Source organism: Oreochromis niloticus, linkage group LG22, assembly GCF_001858045.2.
Source record: "Oreochromis niloticus isolate F11D_XX linkage group LG22, O_niloticus_UMD_NMBU, whole genome shotgun sequence".
Classification (NCBI taxonomy): domain Eukaryota; kingdom Metazoa; phylum Chordata; class Actinopteri; order Cichliformes; family Cichlidae; genus Oreochromis; species Oreochromis niloticus.
In genome coordinates, this window is record NC_031985.2 from 33,416,263 (window position 1) to 33,443,545 (window position 27,283).

Sequence of the window (27,283 nt, forward strand, 5' to 3'; positions counted from 1 at the left end):
ATCGAGGCCATTTGCTTTTTGAAGTTTGCAAATACGGCTACATTTTGCCAGTGGTAGTTCACTCTTTGGAACATAGTACACTGTTCTAAACAGCTTTTTCAGGACTGTGCTTGGTTTATTTTTAGTATGTTTTTGCAACTGCTGTTTGTTCTGGGAAAGATACTGCAGACTGAGCAACAATGCATTTCTCATGGATTCTGATGGGGTCTTTCTTAAAATTACTGGTCCCAGTAACAAAGGCGCTTGTCGACTCAGATATCGAGGGAAACTCACGACACACCCAGCAGAACATTATGGTATTTACGTTGTCATATTCCAGCCACAGAAATTCTTTTGTCCATGAAACCAAAAAAGCTACGCTTTCTTTTTGCCTCATAATCTGATTTGTCATAACTTTTCCGTTTTGTGGTAGGCTTTTCTTTGGCTGTCCTTTCTTCACCCTGACCTGTCTTATTTGGCTCTGCAGAACTAAAATTCCAGCGTAAATCCATCTGCTTTTACACACACACACACACACTCACATAACGGTCAGCGATTCTCTGCGCAATCAACCTCTATCACATGTTTAAGTTTGCTGCGGGAAATTTCACTTGTCACGTTTGAATAGTAAGCTAATGAGTGATAAGATGATGTCAGAGGAATTGGTGCGCAATTAATCTGTCACTCACCAATCAGTACTGCCGCTCACTATACACAGTTCGCACGATCGCAAAGTGAAAGTGAAAGCCAAAAAAAAGGAAAGAAGCGCAAATTCAAACTCGATTTCACATATTGACAGAGGCTCGTCGATGCCAATGACATAATTACCCAGCTACATTTGAGAAAGAATGGAACAGCATTGACATATATTTTTCCTTCCTATGATAGCCCGACGGGCAGGGCTGAGTTAGATTTTGGTAGCCCGACTGGAAAAATCGCTAGCCCCGGGACGTCGGGCTAGCGATTTTGCGAGCCCTGTGCTCCTTAGAATCCCAGCAGTCGAAGGTTTCACATATGGCCTTAAAACACCACCGGAAGCAGAATCTGTCACCGCTGCGCCTGCCACAGTGTGGAGTAGTCTTTACAGAGTCAGTTTGTGGTACATAATAATCTCGTAAAAACATCATCACAGCCAATTTAAAACTGTACTTCATATTTGATGTAAAGCACAGCTGTATGATCTTAGAGTACAGACAGTACAGTCTACCTGCCATTACAAGACAGTGAGCCACAGACAGACCATAGATCCCTCACCCCACCCCCACCATACACCCACCAAGCAGAAGGGAACAGATGCCTCAACCTGCCCTAATGGCCAATGAAAACAGCCATGTGACCAACACAGGTTAAGTTGGACTGCCACAGTGTAAAGAGTCCATGGAGATAAATGGTCACCTGAGCTCCAAAAAGAGCTCCGCTTACTGTATGACCTGACTCGTCAACAGCAGTCCATGTTGACAGATGTTGTGCAGAGCTCAGCTGTGGTGGGTGGTGCTGATTTAGACTCTAGTTCCAAATGTTCCAATAACATACTAATTCCACGTGTGTACAAATGTGGCTTTATGTAGCAAGGAGGCACATTTCTGTATTTAACCTCCTAGGACCTGGCGTCCACATATGTGGACATCACATTTTGGGTTGTCTAGATCAAAATACTAAATTTTGCTCTACAAGGGCCTGATATCCACTTACGAGGACATGCCACTGTTCTATCAAAATTTAAAATGAATTTCCTCTTATGTGAATCTCATTTTTCTCAGAAACAAAAACCAGGGGAAAAAAAAAAAAAAAAAAAAAAATATCAGGTAATTTTCTGTTTTTACATTCATCAGGTCCCATCGGGGCAAATAGCAAAGAGAAATTGAAAATGCATGCCATGAAAGAGTTTGGGTCTTAGGAGGTTAAGGAGCAATAATTCAGATTTTCTCTTTGCACCACAGCAACATGACTGTAATACACACTCCACATTTCACACGAATGATACATTTTGATATGCCAAGCATTTTATTTTTATTTGTTGTATTGAATTTCTTGCCTTTCATAGATTTCTTCTTCCTGGTAATGTTCTAGTATAACAGTAACATTAAAAGAAAACCCAGCCATATGAAAGGCTATAAAACAGTGTATGTCTTGTGCCAGCCCCAAGTCTAAATAAACAGGGAGGGCTGTGTCGAGAAGAGCACCTACCGTAAAGTTTGTGCCAAATCAATGTGTGGATCAGAATAACTCCGTGTCGGATTGGTGAAGGCCCAGATGTAATTTAATTCAATTCAATTCAATTCAATGTATATAGCGCCAAATCACAACAACAGTTGCCTCAAGGCGCTTGTTGTTGTGATGTAGGTAGAAGATCTGCTGTACTAACCCTTAACAGAAACACCTGTAGCACCCCACCCGTTATACTGAGTCTAAACCCACGTACCTCAGTTTGGACCCCCTAGGCAGGGTGTTAGGTTCGTTACAGCCCAGATACCACGAATGGTTCTGGTAAAGACAGGAATCAGGGAAACTACCAGTAAGCCCTGACCTGCAAGTTAAACTTAACCAGCAATAAAAGAATCAACCCCAGACAACTCTTTAACATAAACAAAAAGTTTACTGGATGCAAAGGCAGGAAAAATAATGTACAACACACCCTTTTCTCGGCTCAACTCAAATGATATCCAGCTCCATAAACAAATGAAACAAGCTGGGTAAATAAACTAATTCCCCTTTGAAATTAGGTTAAACAATACAACTTATGTTATCACCTCTTGGCACATAACACACTAATATATACTCGAGACTAGGCTATATAAATCCACTAGATACACACTGTTCACACATGGGCCCCACACACACTCACATTCACACTGATTGCAGGCCTGTTTGCTGCTCACGATGACTGATGGAGAGAAAAATCCTCTTCTTTCCCGTAACAGCACGAAAATCCAACTTACAGTTCAGTTGCTCGGTAGGTTACCGTCCTCCAGTCCCGAACTAAATCCACTCTCCGCTCTCCCGGCGGATCCGATGCTGTCTCTGCCGCGGCGCATCAGCCAGACGCCGTCCCGCTGCCCAACAGCCCTCCGCGGCCGCCTCCGTGACGCAGCCAAGCAGGTCCAAGCTAGCCTCCAGCCCCGCTGCAGCTGGAAACACGGTTCTCACGGTGGTGCGACCGCCAAGCCGAAAGGTTGCTTCGCCCGCCTCTGCCGCGAAGCTCTAGCCCGGTGGACCTCCGAATCACGCACTCTTTTCCGCTAGTCAACCGCAGTCAAAACTAGCTGAGTCTCTCCTTTTTGTTCAGCTTGCGCGTGCACACCTCCCTTCCGTCTCTGCTTTCTTCCTCCCTCCCCTGCAACAAAAACACAGGTCCCGACCTGTGCTACCTTCACGGGCCTCTAGAAAATCAGAACTCCGATCCACATTTCAACTCTCTTCAAAATCACATAACATAATACTTTATGATTAACACAACAGTTTCATTGCTCTAAATACATGTATTCACCTTGTGACTTATTACAGGGCAAATTTCATTCAGAGTACAGTTACATCACATAAAATTAACTGTGAATACCTCATGCTACTGTGGCGTTCAAGTCCACGGGAACATTGCATCCATTCCCAAACTCCCATCCGGGCTACACCCTCCCCCTTCTAAATGTGTTTGATGCCCCTATCAAACCCCACAGATTTATAAACACAAAAATCTGAGCTTTGTTAGTCCAGCCCTAACTTAACACAGGAAGGGCATAGCGCTAGTGGGTGACACCATGAAGTCTGGCAAGTGTGATCTCGTGCATGTCTATAAATGCCACTTCCCACCAAAACCCCATGGCTCAGAACCACTACAGGGTGATCTGATGATTGACCGAGTTCATCATAACTCAGTCTCACCACAGGCCTCTTTAGTCTCTGTGGGCGGCCTACTGGATGCTCCTCTCCCTCCAGTGACATCCCACTCTCTTCGGTTCCCCCTCTGGGCCAGTCACTGCCACTGCCTCGGGGTCTAGATGAAGATCTAAAGGATTATGATCATCTGGATTTCTTTCAATATCTGCCAAATCCGTGGTTGAACTCTCAAGATCCAACACATTTGGCCTTTGACCCTGGTTCCTCAAAAGCTGTTCTGACAGTGACGGAAGGTTTTCACAACCCATGTATGGGAATTGTGTCAGGCATGCATCTTCGGATTCCGACTCTGACGAAGATATTGCATCTCCCTGATTGTCAACCGGTTTAGCCTTGCCGAGTCCCCTTTGGGATCGTGTGACCGGCCGAGCAAACAACTCTGGTTCACTATCATTTGACAGTCTCACCAGATACCCAATAGGCAGTAAGTGGTTACGATGCACTGTTTTCTCCACCCCCAGTCCCTTCTCAGGTTTCACTCTGTATACTGGTAGATGGGGCATTTTGTCAAGCACAATGTAGGGTGCAGTTCTCCACTTATTCTTCAACTTGTGCTTTCCAGTGACACCAAAATTCTTTAGCAACACTCGGTCTCCGGGTGCCAAGGTCTGTTCTTTCACATGCTTGTCATGTGCTTTCTTGTTTCTCTGATGACTTTTGTCAGCAGCCTCTGTCGCTAGGCGGTAAGCTTGTTGCAAATCGGCTTTCAGCTTAGCTATGTACTGGTGGTGTGTCAGACTGCTGTGTGTCTGATTGTTGGTTCCGAAACAGATGTCCACAGGCAGCCGGGCCTCCCTGCCAAACATAAGCAGGTAGGGTGAGTACCCAGTTGCTTCGTTCTGCGTACAATTGTATGCGTGTACCAAATGACTGATGGACTGATTCCACGCCTGTTTCTTCTTGGGATCCAAGGTACCCAGCATGGAAAGTAACGTCCGGTTAAATCTCTCTGGCTGTGGATCTCCCTGGGGATGATACGGCGTTGTCCGGGATTTCCGGATTCCCAACACTCTCAGAAGGTCGTGGATCAGCTTACTTTCGAAATCACGTCCCTGGTCGGAATGTATCCGGGCCGGAAGTCCATAATGCACAAAGTACCGCTCACAGAGAATCTTGGCTACTGTGGAGGCTTTTTGGTCTTTAGCTGGAAAAGCTTGTGCATATCTGGTGAAGTGATCAGTCACTACCAGAACGTTAGCATATCCCTGAGAGTCTGGCTCTAGGGATAGAAAATCGATACACACGAGATCTAGTGGCCCACTACTGGTGATTTGGTTCAATGGTGCAGCTCGTTGTGCAGGTGCTTTACGTGCAACACATCTCCCACAATTCCTGATGTACTGCTCAACTTCTGCACTCATCCTAGGCCAGTAGAATCGGTCTCGTATTAGCTCCACTGTCTTGTCCACTCCCAGGTGCCCTGACTCATCATGAAGCGATCTAAGCACCATGGCCACATGCTCTCGGGGCAGTACAAGCTGATGTATGTCCTTTCCAGGTTGTCTCTGTACTTTCCTGTAGAGTACTCCATCAGTGATTACCAACTTGTTTGCCTCTCTTTGAAGCAGCATAGCTTCTGCATTGGAGTCTTTGTCAAAAGTAAAGGGAATCGCCCCATTCATTGATTTCTTTACAGGAGCAATCACTGGATCATTGTCTTGTGCTGTGATAAGCTCAGCTTTGCTTATCTGGGCCAAACACCCATAGTCAAGATGAGTGGGGAAAACAAAACACTCGGGGAGCGCCTCAGGGGAAACCCCCAAAGATTCAGCAAAGCTGACCGCCCCTCCTGCTAACTTTCTACAGGAGATCTGCTTACACAGAGCTTTGACACTGTCCAAGGGCAGCGTTTGCCAATCAGTGTCCTCTGTTGGTAAGGGGTTACGCGATAATGCGTCAGCATCAATGTTGCTGCTTCCAGGTCGGTACTGAAGAGTGAAATCGTAGGTGGCAAGAGCAGCTAACCACCGATGACCGGTGGCATTGAGTTTGGCTGTGGTGAGGATATATGTGAGGGGATTGTTATCCGTCCTCACAGTGAACTGTGCTCCGTACAGGTAGTCGTGAAACTTGTCAACTACCGCCCACTTCAACGCCAAAAACTCAAGCTGGTGCACGGGGTAGTTTTTCTCTGATGAACTAAGCTTTCGGCTAGCAAAGGCAACTGGTCGCAGCCCTTCTGGGTGTTCTTGGTTGAGCACAGCGCCCAACCCCTGAAGGCTAGCATCAATGTGCAACACATAAGGCTCGGTTGGGTCTGCGAATGCCAGCACAGGTGCATTTGTAAGAGAATGTATAATGTTCTGGAAAGCTTCAGTACATGCAGCATCCCACCTGTCCCCAAACGGTTCATTTACCCGATGGTAGGTCTTTTCTGGGACTTTAACAGCTCTCTTTCCTTTCTGGGTCGGTGGGTAACCTTTACATAGCTCGGTTAACGGCCTAACAATGATAGAGTAGTCTTTTATAAAGCGCCGGTAATACCCACAGAACCCTAGGAAAGACTGCAGTGATGGGAGATCAGTGGGTTGCTCCCAGCGAGCTACCGCCTCAACCTTGGTTGGGTCAGTGGCAATCCCTTTCTCTGACACTATGTGTCCAACATATGTCACCTGTGGTCGGCAGAACTGACATTTGTCGATGGACAATTTTAGGCCAGTCTCTTCCAGTCTGTCAAGAACTTTGATTAGTCTCTGCTCATGTTCTTCCAACGTTCTTCCGAACACAATCAAATCGTCAAGGTACACTATGACCTCAATCATGTGCATGTCTCCCACTGCTTTCTCCATTACTCTTTGAAAGGTCGCGGGAGCACCTGTTATACCCTGGGGCATCCTCTCAAATTGAAAGAATCCCAAAGGACATATGAAAGCGGTCTTCTCCTTATCCTCTTCTGCCATGGGATTTGGTAGTATCCACTACGCAAATCCAAGACAGAGAACCACCTGCTCCCAGACAAACAGTCCAACGCCTCATCAATGCGAGGAACTGTGTATTGGTCAGGGACAGTTCTGCGATTCAGGGTCCGATAGTCCACACACATGCGCAATCGCCCCGTTTTCTTTCGTGCCAAGACGATGGGGGAAGCATAAGGACTCCTTGATTCTTTTATTATCCCCGCTGCCAAAAGTCCTTGCAGGTGGCGGCGTAAGTCATCCAGATCAGCTGGGGCAACACGGCGGGACCGCTCTCGGAAGGGGGTATGGTCAACTAGACGGATGTGATGTTGCACTCCTTTAGCCAAACCCACATCCCATTCCTCCGTTGAGAAAACTTTGCCTCTCTCTGCAAGTTTCTGACTAAGCCTCTGTTTCCATTCAGCTGGTATAGGAGAGTCCCCAAAATTAAACAAAGATGGGTCAAGCTTAGGAGAAGCGTTTGTGTTTGGGCCTGGGACATCAGTCACTATATCAGCTACATGCAGGTGTGCAACCACAGTGCCCATGGGAATGGCAGTGTCCTTTAGTGACTGGTTGCGCATGAGCACTAGAAACTTGTCTCTATCAAGCATCTTGGAGAACAGTACGGTTGGCTGCACAAGCACACTTGGGGGAAGGGCATGTGAAGCTGCCCGTTCCGTGATGAGGATGCTGTCTCCAATAGTGTGAATGTCTTTGACTTTACAGACAGCTATATGTTCTTTCCCAGCTGGAATGACCAGTGGGCCAGGACCAGTCCACTTAACATTAGCTACAGGACTGTCATCATCCTTGGCAGACTCAGACTTAATAGTCGGTAGGTTCTGAGGCTGCTGCACATTCACTTTGGTAGGGAAAACCTTCTCCACCCTCCCTTTCTTTCCAGTTGCGGAAACGGGTCTGATTTTATGAACATTGGTGCCCACCAAGACTGGTATGGTATCTGAGCACCGAGGGTCCGGGCACACCAAAGCGAGGACTGGGATAGTCTCAACTTTCTCTTGTGTTTCTTCAAGGAATCCCAATTCAACTTGAATGTACCCCCGGTAAGGGTAGCTGGTCTCTGATTCACTTAGGCCCCAAATATCTAGACCAGTGACAGAGCGTAAAGGCACATGAGACAAGTGTTTTGAATACCAGCTGTCAAAAATGATGGTCACCTGAGAGCCACTGTCGAGGAGAGCAGTGCAAGGTACACCATCTACCTTCACACAAGTTGTGGAAGGTGGTCCTACCAGTCCTTCAGGGAAACTAGGCGTCCGGACATTGACAACACTCCGGTTAACACCTACGTTGGTGGTGGCCGGTTCTTTTGCAGGACTGGGAGTTTTATTACTTTCTCCCTGCTTCCGTTGAGCCTGAATGAATTTTTGTATCACTTTGGGGTAGTTTTCTGGAGCCCTACACTTGGTAGAGATGTGCCCATCCTCCCCGCAACGATAACAGAAAAACTGACTGGTATCTCTGGGTGTTCTCGTCCCACGCTGAAGGTGCGTGGGAGATCCATGGTGCCTGGGCGAGGGCACCGCAACCCCTTTGCTGGGGTTGACTGACATGACAGAGATCTGTTTTCTTAGCCTCACCACTTCTTTCTTTAAAGCTTGGAGGTTTTTGTCTTCTCCCAAGCTTTCTGCTTCAGCATTTTCTGTGGATGCTGCCCCAGGTGAATGGACACCTGGCACCCCTGCTGTAGTGGTGAGCTCATTGACTTGGGTTTTCAGACCTTGTATCTCAAGTCTGAGATTTTCCACGTGTGCCCCTGTGGGTACAGTAGCACTTTTGACATGCACAGCTTTGTTGGGGTTGAGTCTGCGCCGAGAAGCTTCATGCTCCTCTTCAATGCGGACCTCATTTAACAGCTGCAGAAAGGTAGGGGGATTATCTTTTCGCTCCCTTAAACGCAAACTTAACAGCATCAGGTCAGATCCCGTTGCACCTTTAATGAGCTGATCAAGACGTGCTTTGTCTATGAGAGCGGGAGACAGACCTCCCTTTTTGACCACCTTGCTCAGAGATCTCTCCATCCTTCTCAGAAACTCAGAAAGTTTCTCCCCTCTGTGTTGGCATAGCATACGGAAGGCGAAATAGAGTTCCTCTCCTGTTTCTGGTGTGTCAAAAGTATTCTCAATCACATCAATGTATTCTTGAGGTGTTGCTTCAGGGTTATTAAATCGTACAGCCTGTAAAATCTCCAATGCGGGACCCTTTACACTTTCCATTATCCTGATTTTCTTCTCTCTGTCAGGCCGATCATATTCCTCTATCATCAATCGAGCCTGTAGTATCCAGTTCTCCAACTGCTCCTCTCCTGGGGGTGTGGGAATAACCCCTGAGAAGGTGCGCAACCTCCTGTAGCTGCTATGGTCACTGGCAGGCCTAGAGGTATTTTGCAGAAGGTCTCCAACCGCTCTAATGATTGCTTCAGGAGTGGAGGCCTGGAGTGTGGCGGCAGGTCCCAAATCAGTTTGAGGTGCCTGCCCGTCATCTGCAACCAGCTGGTCATCTGAACCATCATCCTCCTCTAAGTGGCCGATGATTCTCCAGGGTGACCTGCTGCCATCAGCTAGAATGTCCAGAGGAATGGCTTTAGTATTTACCTTCTCTCTGCATTCACACAGTACGTTCAAACACTTGCCCTGAGGATCATACATACGTCCTCTAACCTTCACACGTCCGAGAACTTTAATGAATTGCAGAGTTCTTTCTATGACTTCGATCTCTGTGTCTTCGGGAACATCTTTGAGTAGTATGGCATGCGAAGGGTTAAGGCCTTCTCCTTTACACCAGTGCCGTAACTGAGCCATTTCTTGGTGCTGGGTGTGTGTGGATCTTACTGTATGTGTATAGTGTAACACAATACCAAACACAAACTAATTTTGCTTTGTTGTAGCTTACTGTAACTTCAAATCACTCTCTCTTTAAGGGTTGTCTGGGTCAGCAGTTACTACAAATTACTACCAGTCATGATCCCAGCGGTGCCTCCATTTTATGTAGCACCCCACCCGTTATACTGAGTCTAAACCCACGTACCTCAGTTTGGACCCCCTAGGCAGGGTGTTAGGTTCGTTACAGCCCAGATACCACGAATGGTTCTGGTAAAGACAGGAATCAGGGAAACTACCAGTAAGCCCTGACCTGCAAGTTAAACTTAACCAGCAATAAAAGAATCAACCCCAGACAACTCTTTAACATAAACAAAAAGTTTACTGGATGCAAAGGCAGGAAAAATAATGTACAACACACCCTTTTCTCGGCTCAACTCAAATGATATCCAGCTCCATAAACAAATGAAACAAGCTGGGTAAATAAACTAATTCCCCTTTGAAATTAGGTTAAACAATACAACTTATGTTATCACCTCTTGGCACATAACACACTAATATATACTCGAGACTAGGCTATATAAATCCACTAGATACACACTGTTCACACATGGGCCCCACACACACTCACATTCACACTGATTGCAGGCCTGTTTGCTGCTCACGATGACTGATGGAGAGAAAAATCCTCTTCTTTCCCGTAACAGCACGAAAATCCAACTTACAGTTCAGTTGCTCGGTAGGTTACCGTCCTCCAGTCCCGAACTAAATCCACTCTCCGCTCTCCCGGCGGATCCGATGCTGTCTCTGCCGCGGCGCATCAGCCAGACGCCGTCCCGCTGCCCAACAGCCCTCCGCGGCCGCCTCCGTGACGCAGCCAAGCAGGTCCAAGCTAGCCTCCAGCCCCGCTGCAGCTGGAAACACGGTTCTCACGGTGGTGCGACCGCCAAGCCGAAAGGTTGCTTCGCCCGCCTCTGCCGCGAAGCTCTAGCCCGGTGGACCTCCGAATCACGCACTCTTTTCCGCTAGTCAACCGCAGTCAAAACTAGCTGAGTCTCTCCTTTTTGTTCAGCTTGCGCGTGCACACCTCCCTTCCGTCTCTGCTTTCTTCCTCCCTCCCCTGCAACAAAAACACAGGTCCCGACCTGTGCTACCTTCACGGGCCTCTAGAAAATCAGAACTCCGATCCACATTTCAACTCTCTTCAAAATCACATAACATAATACTTTATGATTAACACAACAGTTTCATTGCTCTAAATACATGTATTCACCTTGTGACTTATTACAGGGCAAATTTCATTCAGAGTACAGTTACATCACATAAAATTAACTGTGAATACCTCATGCTACTGTGGCGTTCAAGTCCACGGGAACATTGCATCCATTCCCAAACTCCCATCCGGGCTACACACCCAAAAGGAGAAGTCCACGACAACTAAGATAGAGGGGTTTTGTGACATGTCCTATGGCAGCGTTTCCCAACCTTTTGGATGTGTGATTATCAATCACACGGAACACTGCCAAACAAAAATGTCACAAAAAGCATATTGATAATTTTTCCCCGCACACCAGGCATAGGGGAATTGGCTCTGTTTGACCACAGTATACTTTTTTTTGCTTTCTTCTGACCACTATTCATGCTCGGGCCTTCATCTGGGTCGGATTTCCTCCAGGACCCAGGTCAGATTGACTACTTTTTCTTTTTAAATATTTATCTATTGCTATTACGTGCTGCGTGGTCTCACAGCATGACTATTATGTAATTTCTTCTTCGTTTTCTTCTGTTTTACTGGTGACAACCCAGGTAGTTGTACTGCCCTCTAGTGGAAGAGAATGAAATTGTTCTACCCGTTACGCCGGTCGCTTAGACTACTAATCAGGAACCAGATAATCTTCCATGGCACACCTGATCATTTCTCACAGCACACCTATGTGCCGCAGCACAGTGGTTGGGAAACACTGTACTATGGTAACCATCACATTCCAATTTCCTATTTTCAGATTCACATACTTTATTAACCCCGAAGAAAATTATGCGGTCACAGTTGCTCAAGACAGTTACGAACAAGCTAAAGTACCAATATAAAATATTACAGTATACTACAAAATATTACAAAATAGCTCTAATAATACAAAGAGCTCTAATATACAAATATCCCAATATATTACACAAAATTGGAAGCTGAAATTTAGATGCGCCCCTTATCATACCGACTTTGTTATTAGTGTGAATGCTGATTAAGCATTCCCAGTATTGTTATCCAATTATTTATTGTCATTTTCTCCAATTTCCCATGGAAAATTCAGAGGAAAAAAGGAGAGTGAGACAGAAGCATGGCAAGCAACAGAGGTCATGAGCTGGAATCGAAACGGGGGCTTTACAGTTATGTAACTCTCAGCTAGAAAGCAAAGCCAAATTTCCCCCAAATGTCAAACTAGTGGATAGCCTGAATTCATTTCTGCTGTTCCAAAGTACCAACACAGACAACAGAAAGCCCGCACATACAGTAAGACAATTATAATTGGAAACACACTTTAGTGACCTTGTGAACTTGCCAGCCTGTGAATCAAAAAACTATATACTCTAATGTAATTGTCTGACAGAGACCTGCAGTGTGTCACCATTCTTGGGATATTTTCATGAAGTAATTGTTGTAGTATCTTGAGTAGTTATCAAAACATTTTTTAAATCATTTTTTACTGAAGCTTATATGGACAATACTGTTAAGTTATTTGTTTTACTTTTTACTTTTACTTGATTATCCATGTCAAAGTCTAAAGGAAGCTGATTTGCATTGACAGATGTGCGGCACAGACAACCACAGTGTTAACAATTCCCTTAACAGTTCTGTTCAATCCTGCTATGTTTGTTGATCTATATGGGTGGTCCACCGCCAAAGCCCTATTTAGAGCTAGGAAAAAAAACCCTGCTTACAGGCTGCTGGAAGTTGTGTCAGACTCTGATGCTGCAGCACCTTCCTGGTCATCAGTGCTGGTTGATAAAAGTCAGTACTTTGTGGCCTTAGATTTTAAAAACAGCAGAGGAAAGGACTCAAATAACTAAACATTTTTTGCTCTGTTAACTTCATTAACCTCAATGTATATCATATAGCTAAAAGGTACACTCTCTATAAAAAATGTGTTGTGTTAATATTTGCAGAAGCCCAGTAACCAAAGGCTCATTTACAGAAAAGTTAGTAAATCATATTTAGAGCAGCAGCAAGCCAAATCAGGAACAAGGAGTTTGACACAAAAAAATGGGAGGCATTGTGCAAGTGATGAGAAAACAAGCTGAAAATGGAGAGAGGAAATGCTAATTATAGGGAGAATGACCAGCTGCCTGCTATATTTGTCCCCACATCTAAGTTAGGTTGTTTCTGCGAGAGTTTTTGGCTTCAGGGTGTGAATGTGGCTTTTGGTTTGGTCGCTGACTGAAACTGTGACACTATTTGCATTCCCTCATTGCGATCCTGATAACACAGGCATACTCCTAATGGCTACACCTGCAGTCACATAGGGTAGCTTACATCTCGTGAGACTGTGTGAATCATTTTTATGTGGACACAAATAAGTGGGATTCATTCTATCTGGTGAGCCACTTATGAGAATTTTCCAAATGAAAGGAATTAGTTTCGTTTTTGCTCCTACATGTGAGAAATTCAACAGAGAAAATGTCAGTTCTCTAGCAGGAAATCCACACTGACCCCCAGCAGGTCACACTTCATATATATAAATGATGACATCAGGAAAAGATTTGAATTTGTGGTTTCTAGCTCTGCCCTTTTAAAAACTCCCTACCATTATAATGGGAAACACTTTAGGTGACTATACAGCACGACCACATGAAGAAAGGGAGTTGCAAAAAGGCATGGAAAGTCATGACACCAGCTGAAAACGATCAGTAATTAGAAAGTAATCCTGCCACTTAGTGCAAATTCATATCGGCTGGTTCAGTCCCAACTGGTGACTATAAAAAGGTGTCTCATTACCAAGGTGTCACACAAGAAAGATTTCATGATGGTTAAAACCAATGAGCTCTCTCAAGACCTTTGCAACCTTATTGTTGCAAAACATTAATGGCATCGGTTACAGAAGAACTTCTAAACTACTGAAGGTTCCAGTGACTACTGTTGGGGCCATAATCCAGAAGTAAAGAACATAATTTCAGCATAAACGAGCCACAACCAGGTTCTCCATGCAAGATTTCAGAATGAGAAGTGAAAAGAATTATCACAAGAGTTGTCCAAGAGCCAAGGACCACTTGTGTGGAGCTACAGAAAGACCTGGAATCAGCAGGTAACATTTTTCAAAGAAAACGATAATGCTTTTAACCGCCATGTCCTATATGTACACTCACCACATAGGACTCCACTGCTGAAGAAAAGCATGAAAACGACTGCTGGAAAACATTTAGACAAGAAAAGCCTGTGAAATACTGGGAGAATAAAGTCTGATGAGATGAGACTAAAATTGAACTTTTTGGAGTTCAATAAAAGGCACTGTGTATCACCCCAAAAACACCATACCAACAATGAAGTTTGGAGGTGGGAACATCATCATGTGGGGATCTTTTTTTTCAGCATACGGCATTGGCACATTTCATATAATTAAAGAAAGGATGAATGTAAAAATGTACAGAGACAGTTGTGATTAAAAGTCTGCTGCCATCTACCAGGATGGTGAAGGTGAAATGAGGGTGGACGTTTCAGCAAGACGATGATCCCAAACACACAGCCAAGAAAACTCAACTGCTTTTACAGAAAGATAATAAAGCTGATAGAATGTCCCAATCCAAATTAAGGGATCAAAAAATTTACATTACTCTTTCTTCTTGGAAGGCTGAGTTTTTGTACATGTGTTCCTCTGTGTTAAGGTGTGGAAGTGAATGAGTTTGAGTCTGTAGCGTTTCAAGGAGAATGTGGTGGCTGCAGTAAAGAGAAGCGAACATATCAGCACTCTGAGGTTTGCCCTGTGCTTTGATGTGAAGTTTTTGTGATGCTGAAAACAAGATGTTATGATCATATAGACATTAATTAACAATAACTCAATGTCCAACCCTGAGGTCAGTGGCTCAAAGTTTTACTGACCCATGTACATTCTTACTGCCTTGTGAAAAATGCTTTTATCTATCTGAGAGAGAGGGCTCTATGCATGTATATTTAATTGAGACACTGTTTTATATCATTTCACTTTTAATCCCCCCACCCCAAATTTAGACTCACTGCTGTTCACTTCCATGTAAAATAGGACGGCTGCCGTCAGCCTTCAGCAAGCTGTATCATTTAAACATGATGTCAGACCAAGGTAACAGTTAATCTGCATGTTTTAATGTGGCCTTACTGTAGATTTTTCGCTGTGTGAAACAAACGGCGGTGGATGAAGCAGCTACAAAGTTTTCTTTTCTTCACATCGGAGTTTGTTGATCAGGTGCGCTGATGAAGGATGCACCCCCACCCCCCCAGTAAAGTTTTGATGGAGGTTACAGGAGCAGTGCTGCTGTTTTGGATGCCATGTTAAACTGCACCAGCATCATCATCACTACTCCTGTTGTTTTATCAGTTTTTTCTATAAAATTGGGCTTAATGAGGTCAAACTTTTTATCCACACGCTGCTCCTAAAAACATTTGCATTGCAGGTCTGCTTTTACCCACAAATGTGGGTGAAACACTCACCCACTCATGGTTCCATGGTCCATGGCGCACTACAGAGCCATGCATTAAACGAACCATCAAAGCAAAGACTTTGTGTCGATAATGTTTTTTAAAATAATAAAATTATTCAAAATACTTGAATTGTTGCAGCCCTGTTGTTGCAACTACAATAAATGTGTAAAATTAATAAATATTCATATTCAAATACAGAGAATTAATACTGAAAGTTATTATAGGGGAAATCGTGAAGCAAATAAAAGAAACTACTTCTGCTATAGACTGCATATAAAGGATTGATGTAGCCAGTGTAATGTCATTCAATAAGTCTTGAAACTAATGACTAACATCATAAACTCATCACAATTTAACAATTTGAGGTTATAAGAAAGGGAAAATCTTCCATGCACATTTATAGAATTTGAACAGAGAAGTCACCCACTGTCGGTTTAAGGCACATTCATATTGGCTTCCGTTTTCTTTAGTTTTTTTAAATATGTATGATTTGAATATATCTATTGGGCAATGCAAAATTATATCCAACTTTTTTTTCAGACATTTTATAGAAGAAAAAGTATTTTAATAAAAATAAATTTAAGATTAGTTGCAGTTGTAAATGTGGAAATCTCACAAAAAAGACTTTATACAGTGATAAATGATTAATTTTGTGCTTAGCCGAGTCCAACATGTTCATCAGTGGACAGAATTTGTTCTGCTGCCTTAAAGACAAAGGTTGCCATACATTCATAGTAGTGATTAGTCTACAGTACTTTCAGAATTTGGTGTTGGGACTGTTGACTATTTTAAGGTTCACAATAATAGATATCAGACTTTTATTTTCTGTTTCACAGTCATACCAGCTAAAATATTAATGTATGGTGGACAAGAGAGAAAACCAGGAGGGATTACACTATGTTACAGTTCTGATGGTGCTGAAAAACTCCACACATGGCACAATCCCCCCATTAAATTGAACATTATACAGTTTCCTGACTGCCTTCAGTCACATGGAAAATCATTTTAGAACGAGAAAGACGATGGACACAGATCCATCTCTTCACTTTACCAATTAAGCAAAACCAATTAAAACACATCGACACATATGTATGAAGCAAGATCATATTTGGATTGGTGAATTCTTGAAAAAGATCACCATACAGGGATGAAATTTCTTCAATGTTACACATTTTGTCAGAAGAACTTTACACATTTTCAGTACTGTAAGATTATCAAAACTGATTTAAGAAAAAAAAAAGATTGTTGAATGTTAAAGTAGACCTTGTTATAGATTTCTACATTAAATTCTATTAAGAGCAGCTTGGCTTTTAAAGAAGTGAATGTGGCTGAGGCAAAGGTGCCATAAAGATGTTTAAAACCAAATCATTCTGAGTATCAAAGCAGTGACAGCACACGGTGCATCAGTGCATGAAAAGAGCTAAATCAGGAAACTAATGGAAACCAGTGAATAGCTGATAACAACCGCATGCAAAGTCTTCACAGGGGAGTGAACGCGTGCAGCAGGCAGCAACTCTGTGCGATGTGATATAACTCAGATGGATCAATACTAACACAGTAGAGCCTGGTGCATCTGGCTAGGTTGTCTGCTGGGTTAAGCAGGATATGGAACACAAAAGTACATCCTAGCCTGTTTTTATTTCAAGTCTAAATAAATAAATAAGTGAATAAATAATTTGCTGACCTTTTGTGCATCCAGCTCATTAAGGCGCAGTTCATTTCAAAAACAGCATGCCAATTTTTGGAGAAAGCACAGCTCAGATCAAACCAATCCAAATACAATGAGCTTTTTTTTCTTCCTCAAACTGGGCAGTAAATGCAAACCAATCTGCCTGGATCTCAAGGTGACGTAATGCAGAGAGAGAGCAGCCATATGTGCTCTTATTTCACCAACAGTGAATCAACAGACAGGGCTGAGGCAACCTGCCAAAGAGCCTGCTTGTTCAGGAATCTATACTGTCCACACACAGAGTGGCGCGAGAAACTGCTGTTACTGTAGGCAGCAGTAACAACTGACGAACACTTCTGAATTAAAGCAATAACTGGGACGTGGCCATGAACGATCTCGAGGTCTACCTGTGGGTACCAGCTGAGTCAGCAGTAGCTGTGTGAAACCATGCTATCTACCAGTGCTGCAGGATCAGAGATAAGAGTAATACTGAGGAACAAATCCACCGACACAACTGAAGCGACATAACACAGAAGCTACTACCATGGAGATCTCAGAAAATCACAGCCTTTAACAACAATGACATGTCAACAGGAGCATGCAGAGCAGAGGGAGACAGTGTGATGCAATCCTAAATACCATACACACACACAATGCAGCATGTATCCACTTTAAGGCTGCTAGAATCAATATTTTTAAACGATTAATGAATCAGGTGGCAGTGTAATGAGTTAGATGTCACAAACCCACAGAGAGTTACTCTCCACCTTGGCTTCATAAAGCAGTTGAGCATCTTTCACATCACTGTTTTGGTGTTGTGGTGATTTTGACACTTTACAGTTTTGGTCCTCTCTCAATGAAAAGGCTCTGATAGCTGTGACTTACCTGCAGGCCCCTGAACAACAGACAAAGTTCCCAACTGAGGATCTAGATTTGTAAAAGACCGATACACAAATAAGAGAATGACTATTGGACTTAAAAGTTATTACATCTCACACCAGTGACGTCATTTTCAAAACATTTGATTTTGTAGCCAGATGAAACAAGGAAAGAAAAAACAAAAGACGAATGATACGCAAGCTCCAGAGCTGAAAAATTAAGCCGAAGTGGAAGTGGTAAAAACTGGAGTTCCTAAAATGGCCACTTGAGGCTGCATCCAAAAGCAAATCAATACCCAAAATGGGTATTGATTTGGATAATGGGTATTACAGGCTGGCACAAAAATGGTTTTGGTCTCATTGGTCCCCCCTCATAACAACTAGATAAAGGTGGGGTTTTTGTTTTGTTTTTTTAAATATATCACAGTGGGCTTGATGCTGTTAAGGCCATTGGCATGTCGTGACTTTTACATAACAGCAAGCAGAGTCCATGACCACCATCGCACTTAACCAAAAAAAAAAAAGAAGTAAAAACAGACCATCCTGCAGTCTTTAAAAACACCAATAAGACAAATTGAATTAGATTCAAAAAATACTGCTGACAACTCTTGTATCTTGCTGTGGTCTTCCTGGATGTCTTTACCCTTCTGCACTCGTTCCAAAAAAATCTTCTATAGTTATCATCAGAAGAGCTATCAACTGATGCTTGACTGGCATTCTGCTACTGATTGAGGCATAAGTTTAGAGGCACTGCCATTTTAAATAATAATAAATATACATACACAGTCAGCTGTATCCAATCCCTGTCTGCTTGGCCTCACTATCACTAATTTGAGGAATTGAACTGGACCTTTCCCCAATGTTTGTGCTGTTGTTGCCTTTTAGATCATTTAATGGAATTCTTTAACAAATACTTGCTGTGAAATGCAGGCCATCCAAAACATTTGTCATCCAGTTCTGGCAAGTGAAACTCTTTTTACTTATTTTTTGCAATAATTACCATGAATATATGTCTATGCATTGCATAGGTCATTGATACAACTAACACTCTTTGCACTTCACACTCTGGTCCAAATGTGGTCACCTTAGCAACAAAACACCACCTGACTATGAAGGCAGACAAAATGTTAAGGTTTAGGTTTCAAAACATGGAGCCCAAAAGCCAGTTTAGGAGGCCACGGTAAATACATCCATTAAAAAAAATAAATAAATAAAATACAGTCTATATTGCAGCTGGGAAAGGTGCTCCTTCTGTTCTGCTGTGAGCTGGAGGGCAACTCTAACCAACCTGCAACAGGTGGAAACTGTTCCACCTCTCTGCACTGAGCTTACTGAGGCTGCGGAGCAGAACTGCGACCGTCTACACCTGTACTCCAAGGTGGTAGAGTTGGGGCTAACTTTAGAAAGACTCGCAAGCCCCAGTTACACTAATCTGTTTATGTCTTGCAAAGCAGGCTGCTTGAAGAAAAAAAAAAAAAAAAAAAAAACTTACACACAATAGTATGTATGGTACCTTGCAGCACACAGGAACACTTAACCTTGATGGATGAATTAAAAACTGCCAGAAAGGTGAATGTGGGTACATTTTGTGCTCTCTGTGTGTAGGTGATTTGTGAATGAGAACTGCAGCTGACAGGCCTTCTGCCTGACATGCTGCTCTCTCCTCAGGGGTCACAGAAACCAGAGGTTTCTCTCCACCTCAGAGAAACCCAAGCTGGGCCCATACGCTTGCCTCCGGGGTCAGTGATGGCATCCAACCCCCTCCAGAAGAGGGCTGCAGCTCGGCCGATGGCCTAACAGCTCGCAGAGAGAGCACACATGCTCCAATTCCCATACACAGCCACACACACACGCACTGCATGCATAACACCCGAGCATACGGCATTCACAAAGCACACTTGCACGCTTTTCTGCCAACATGTTTTCCTCTGCGTATACACACAAAGACACGCACACACACCCACACCCATACCCGCGCACCCACACAGGGTGAGTGTATCCTTTCATTAACAAGGATGAGAGTCAATTTCCGCTCCTGTCATGTTAGGCTGGCCGCTGGTGGGGAGGAAATCTGTTTGCTGATGGCAGTTTTGACATTCAAGCTAGCGTCTCTGTGGCTGGGGGAAGCCCTGTTTGTCCTGATTGATGATCAGGGCCAACAGAGGGTCTCCTACTGCATGACTACCTAGAATACTGTCACCCTCATCAACACATAGAAGTGTGTGTGTGTGTGTGTGTGTGTGTGTGTGTGTGTGTGTGTGTGTGTGTGTGTGTGTGTGTGTGTGTGTGTGTACATCCTTGCACAGGTCAGTGCTACATAATACATATGTGAGATTTATAAGTGAAGAATCTTATTTATTACTGCTGTAGTTGCTTAGAGTTAAGAAAAAAAAAAAAAAAAAAAAAAAAAAAAAAAAAAAGGGATTTGTCAGGCCATGGAGTTTGATGATATATTACATTGGGAAGCGATCTGTTCCAGTGCAATTTCAGCATTATATACTGTAGCCAGTGTAGAGGATAGGAAACAGTCATTTCCTATTTCAAACTTGAACTGCAGTGGCTAGCCAGAAGCAAGTAGTTATAGTCTTGTTACTTAAAAATACACACTAAAACCAAGTCATTGGTGATAATTTAAGTCAACAAAACAGTGTAAAACCACCAACAAAAAGCTTGAGACATAATAGTATGATGCAATGTATAAATATAAAATGTATATACATTTCTTCGTAAGTGGTGTGTTTGGTGTTGGTTGAGAGTTCTACAATCACAGCGCAAGGGTGGGAGAAAAAAATCGAAAAGCATAGTACTGCAGTGTTTGGATGGCAATATTGTATTGATGGCGAGACACCAAATATCGATATTTTATTAAATAAAAGGTTTTCCAAGACCATTGGAATACTGTGAAAAGAGAGCTCATCTCGTAGCACTGAGATAACTTACATGAAATCAGCACGACCGAAAAAACAACCCTACACTGGACATAGCTGACAATGTGAATTCAGAGCAACCAAATGGCGCTGTCACACAAGTGAAATTCTGTCTATGTAGACACAACAGATATGAGTTTCAACAATTTATCAATTTAAAATATATATATATATATATATATATATATATATATATATATCATTAAACAGACTGCCAATAACTATCAACTTGACCACATCCAATCACAGACTGATATCAGACTGACTCGGTCTTATATCAATATTTTGCAGCAGGTTTTAGTAAGAGTTTTGATACAGTTGAAAAGCTCATTTTGCAGTAAATTTGACATAAACCTATTGCACAGGATAACACAGATCTTGATAAAAGTTAACTTTCAAACTTCATAATTTGCAGTTACAAAAAAGATGATACATTGCAATATATTTTACTGCAATAGTCAGCAAGCATATCATAATATATCATTGTGGGGTGTCTGGGGATTTCCAGCTGTAGTGGTATGTCAGATGTCATCTTTCAAAATAATGGTAAAGAAAGAAAAAGATTTGGGTAATGTATCTAACAGTTTACAAGTTTATTTTGAAAAATAAATCTGGATCCCTATGGGTATAAGAACAGTTCACCCTGCCCGGGATAGGGTTACCGGGTCCCCGCCCTGGAGCCTGGCCCAAGGAGGCTGTCCGAGGGCCAGCGTCTGGTGGCTGTGCCTTAATCCATGGGGCCCAGCCGGGCACAGCCCGAAAAAGGGCCATGGATCCATCCTCCTGTAGGCCCACCACCTGCAGGAGGCACCGTAAGGGTCGGGTGCAATGTGTATAGGCAGACAGGAATGGAGGCCCTGGTGGACCGATGTCTGGTTACCAAGACTAGCATTTAGGACATGGAATGTTACCTCTTTGGTAGGGAAGGAGCCTGGGTTAGTGCGTGAGGTTGAGCGGTACCGGCGACATATAGTCAGGCTCACCTCACCGCACGTCTTGGGCTCTGGAACCAGTCTCCTGGAGAGGGGCTGGACTCTGTCTCAGTCTGGAGTTACCCACTCCAGCCCGCTGCCTCTCACCAAGGGTATCCTAGTATCCCATCGGCTTGGTGCCTGTACGTTGGGGATTCTCAAGGTGGACGAGAGGGTTTGTTCCTTGCACCTTTGGGTCGGGGAAGGTGTCCCGACTGTCGTTGACGCTTATGTGCCAAACAACAGTTTGGATTTCTTGGAGTCCCTGGGCGGGGTGCTTGAGGGTGCTCCACCCGGGGACTTCTTTGTGGGACTTTGGAGGCAGCTGATGGGTACCGACAGGCCAAGAGAAAGAGGAATGCGGCTTGGGCAGGGGCTGAGGCAAAAACTCGGGTGTGGGAAGAGATTGAAAGTCCTTCTTTTTTTTTTTCCCCAGACTGCCTCGAAGAGATTCTGGCAAACCGTCAGGCGACTCAGGAGTTTTAAGCAGTGCTCTACTTACACTGTGTATAGCGCGGGTGGAGCGCTGCTGACGTCAACTGAACAACATTCAACTGACTCTACAATGCTGCGTGGAGATCAGGGGTGGTTCATCTTTAAGAAGAGTGACAGGAGGGTATGTTCCACCTATAGGGGAATCACACTCCTCAGCCTCCCTGGGAAAGTCTATGCCAGGGTGCTGGAAAGGAGAATCCGCCCATAACTTAAACCTTGGATACAGGAGGAACAATGTGGTTTTTGTCCTGGTCATGATACACTGGACCAGCTCTTTACACTCTCGAGGATACTTGAGGGTGCATGGGAGTTTGCCCAACCAGTCTGCATGTGTTTTGTGGACTTGGAGAAGCCATTTGACCGTGTCCCTCCGAGTGTCCTGTGGGAGGTGCTTCAGGAGTATGGGGTGTCTGGTCCATTTAATCCTTATAAACCATTGCAAGAGCTTGGTCCGCATAGCCGGCAATAAATCAGACTAATTTCCGGTGGGTGATGGACTTTACCAGGACTGCCCTTTGTCACCAATTCTGTTCATAATTTTCATGGACAGAATTTCTAGGTGTAGCAAAGTGGCAGGCGGCTTTCACTTGGGTGGTCTCAGAATCTCATCTCTGCTTTTCACAGATGATGTGGTTCTGTTGGCTTCATCGGGCAATGGCCTCCAGCTCACACTGAAATGGTTCGCAGCCAAGTATGAAGCGGTGGAAATGAGAATCAGCACCTCCAAATCTGAGGCCATGGTCCTCAGCTGGAAAAAGGCGTCAGGGACGAGTTCCTACCCCAAGTGAAGGAGTTTAAGTATCTCGGGATCTTTTTCACAAGTGACAGGAGAAGGGAGTGGGAGATTGACAGACAGATTGGTGCTGTGGCTGCAGTTATGCAGACGCTGTACCAGTCTGCCGTGGTGAAGAGAGAGCTGAGTGTAAAAGTGAAGCTCTAAATTTACCGGTCGATCAATGTCCCTACCCTCACCTATGGTCACGAGCTGTGGGTAGTGACCAAAAGAACGAGGTCACAGATACAAGCAGCGGAAATTAGCTTCCTCCGAAGGGTGGCTGGCCTCTCCCTTAGAGATAGGGAAAGGAGTTCAGCCATCAAGGAGGGGCTCAGAGTAGAGTCGCTGTTCTTTCCACATAGAAAGGAGCCAGTTGAGGTGGTTCGGGCATCTGACAATGATGCCTCCTTTTTTAAAGTCTGGAGCTTAAAAAAACAAACAAACAAAAAAACAACAACAACTACGGATGGAAGCTGAAACTTTTCGAGGCAATGGACCCTTTTCAAAATCAGCAAATTTATTAATGTATTAAACAATTAAGCATAATAATCAATGAGAGAATGATAAGATGATAATGAATGATAATGATCAGCCATTCCCAAGATTTAGAGTGCTGCTGCCCAGTTTGAAATTGCGCAAATCACAACTCTGATTACCAAAAAACTCAGATGAAATATCTTTGTGGTTTACATCTCAAGTAACAAATATCCTTTTGCTATCTGCATGGTATTTGTTTATTAGTTGTGACTGCATTTTTTTTAAGTGAGCCTTAATATGTAATCCTTCTTTTCCATGGTAGTTTAAATGTTAGTTTAAAAAAAATAATAATAAAATAAAATACACAGCCCACTTGCAGCAAACTGGAATAAACAAAAATCACTCATCTAGTTAATATCGCTGGCAAAACCAGTAGATATGAATGGGTTTACAGGCTGTTCAGAGCTCTGCAAAATTCTGTGGACATGTAAGGAGCATTGGTTATTTCTCGCCAGTCAGTTTGAAACCAACCAACATTTTGCTACTTTTTCAATTCAACAAGGGTTTTTGTATGGCTGATCTTGTCAAGTGACCATGTGTGGGCTTTTGCTCCTAAACATTTGCACTCTAAGATGAGTTCAAACACCTATCATTACCGACAGAGTGTTTTACCAAAGTAAACCAAAGCAAATTGATGATGAATAATTAAAAAAAAAAAAATTAAACAAAGCCTAATGAATGCTTAGCAGGCATCTATTAATTCAATCATTTAGTTATTTTGCACCAAGCACAACAGTGCTTAATATTGTAAGGTAAGGATCGGTCAATAATACAGAGAAAACCCCAACGAGCAAGCTTTTGGCAACAGTGGGAAGGAAAAACTCCCTTTTAACAAAAGAAACCTCCAGCAGAAAAAGCTTCAGCAAGGGGCCACCATCTGCCTCGACTGGTTGGGGGTGAGTGTCTCTCATCCCCAACCAGTCGAGGAAACACTGTGGAAGAGAGTCAGAGTTTCAGTCGTGTAACTTATTGACAAATAGATGCAATGCTTACATGATTAACATACTATTTAAATTATTTTTTCATTTAAACTCAAAAAGGTCCAGCCTGATGAAGAAGTCTACACTTGTTTAAATACATTTTGACTTCTTAACCTGGAACACTTCACCTGCTACCAAGGACACTAGTGAACGGCACCTGAGTGACAAGGTGCCCATTGGTGACTCCCTTAAGAACAGGAAGCATGAATATCAATGTTGTCCTTGCTGGCTTCACTGCCCTTGCTGAACAGAGGAACCTGTGAAAAGCACGTAGCAAAAACTGTGCCATTTTATAACACAGCAGCACAACGTGGGACTTCATAACACCCACGGAGACTCTGCATGCTGCATAAATGTTTACCATACCACCACTGTACGTGTTAAGAACTGGGTGCCTTGCCTTTTGAGCTCCACTCAACATGTTCTCTCCCTCTCCCTCTCTCGTGGCAAAGACAGTGAAAGCTATTTGGGCTTAGTGCCTATCAATGCCACAGTGAGGCCATTATGCTCCTGCTTGAACATCAGGCCCGATAGGAGTGACGCTAATCTACAGGGATCCATTACAAACTAACAGGAATTACAGCATAATGGTGATAATGATGGTTTTGTTTATGCTTGATACACTGGCAGACATCAGGAGCTTGGTAAGTTGTTCTGGATAAAAGTGCATTACAGCTGTAGTCAACAATACTGTTCCTGAACATATGTTTCCACTTCATTGCTTGTCATCACTTAATAATATGACAATAATAAGTGAACCTACAGCTACTTCCCACGATGCTTCTCTAATGGCTGTTTTAGACATGCTGGTCCTTCTGTCTTCTGTGAGGTACAGAATGTATATATACACACACACACACACACACACACACACACACACACACACACTACCTTTAGGCAATATAGATGACTCAAACACAAGACAACTCAAATAGAGTATCCAAGAAAATGAACTTATCAGCAGATCATCTCTAGGAAATGAAAACTGAACCAACAGGGCTGAAACATACAGTAATATTTCAATGAACCATGTAGGGCTGTATTTTAAATCAATATTTTTTATACTTTTTTCCAACATTTTTTTTCTGTACTCTCAGGAAAAAAAATGTTCAACATAATTTTTGAGTTCATTGTGATGTGAGTATACAAATCTTTTTTTAAATCAATATATGATGGCAAATCTTCCAATGTGAGATGAGGTCTTTTGACTTTGAAAACAACTCCACTGTATAATCCTGGTTCATTTCAGTTTAATCATTCTAAAGAAACAAACAAACAAACAAACAAACAAAAAACTGAGTGTGTAGAACTGTTTGAGCTATCATAGAGCAAAAGGAAGGTTACACTCTGGAAAATCTTTCTCGGGGCTAACACAGAGAAACTGCCAATTCAATGTCTCTGGATTGTGAGAAGAGGCTGGAGTACCCAGAGACAACTGGATTCAAGCAGTGAACCTTTCTTGCTGTGAGGTAACAGGTCACTGTGCCACCCCAATGTGCAGTATTATTTGTTAATTTCTTTCAGAAATGCGCTCATCCTTTTACATGCTTTAATGCATGTACATGCATGAGTCATTACTTTTGAGCTTCACGTCACTACTTGCTAGTATCTCCTGACATGCCTTCATAGCCTGGTGATATCTAAAAGTAGAGCTGAGCGATATAAGATTTTTTCATATCACGATATGTTTTTTTCATTTCAGGCGATAACGATATATATCACGATATAAGCCAAATAACTATATTTGTAAGATTTAAATGTGCCGTTGCTCACAAGTAAAATGTGAAATAATCAGCAGCTTGTTTTGATTTAAATATTTATTTCCCATAATAAGTTCAACAGGGCAGATGTACTTAAGGAACATGAGACTTCAGTTTCAGATAAATAATAGGGGTGCAACGATACACAAAATTCACGGTTCGGTTCGGTTCGATACTTTGGTGTCATGGTTCGATATTTTTTCGATACAAAAAAAAATGTTCATGCCTTTTTAATTTGTCATTTATTAAAATTATAAATATATATTTTAACTCAAAAGTACAGTTTTTCAATTTAATGTTGCTGAAACAACAAAATAATAAAAAAAATAAATAAATCTATCTGATCGAGAAATCACTCATCTTTGGAAAAGAGAGTTTATTACAGAGAAATGGCTCTTTCCAAAATAAAAGCTATACTATACGCTTCTTCTGGGGTATATTCTCAGCAGCACATTAAACATATCAGGTCCCCATAAGGAGAATCATGTGCTAACGGCTGTCTAAATGACTCGGGTAAAGTTTGTAGCATGCATGCTTGTTGTTTTTGTCTGCTTCCACTTGTCTTTGCACTAGGATGATGTCGGCGTAAATGTGCAGTCATATTCGTTGTGTTCCCACTAGTGCTGTCAGCGTTAATCTCGTTAAAATGACACTAAAGCCATAACGCAGCAAATCTCCGTTAACGAGTTACCACGGATCGCCCCGTGCGTGGGGCTGGATGGCGTCAACACATTAACAAGCTAACTGCGCTGACGCACTAGTTCCCACAAATTGAGCATTGCATGGCACAGCCGACATACCATTTTACTTTTGTCCATGACGCGCTTACCATCAGGGTCATGCTTCACATGAAAACCAAGATAGCTCCAAACGCCAGATCTGAATGAGGGTGGGGAAGGCTCAATTTCGGGTAGCGTTGAGGCAGTTTCCATGTTGCAACGAGCTTAGCTTCTGTCTTGCTAGCTTGCTCTGCGCTCAGTGGATCTGCACTCGACAGTGCAGCCTAGGCGGAGTAG

The 27,283-nt window shown here is 43.2% G+C and overlaps 1 protein-coding gene across 4 annotated transcripts in view; it reads right to left on the minus strand.

The window, feature by feature from the left end:
• hivep3a (HIVEP zinc finger 3a) overlaps positions 1 to 27,283 on the minus strand; it is a 60,939-nt gene that overhangs the window by 26,856 nt on the left and 6,800 nt on the right. The window contains exon 1 of one of the 4 annotated variants that reach the window (XM_025902307.1): positions 16,960 to 17,049. The exons of the other annotated variants lie outside the window; for them this stretch is intronic. The gene's annotated coding sequence lies outside the window, so the exon portion shown is untranslated. Of the gene's footprint in view, positions 1 to 16,959; positions 17,050 to 27,283 lie in introns of those variants that run through there. 4 annotated transcript variants of the gene reach the window in all.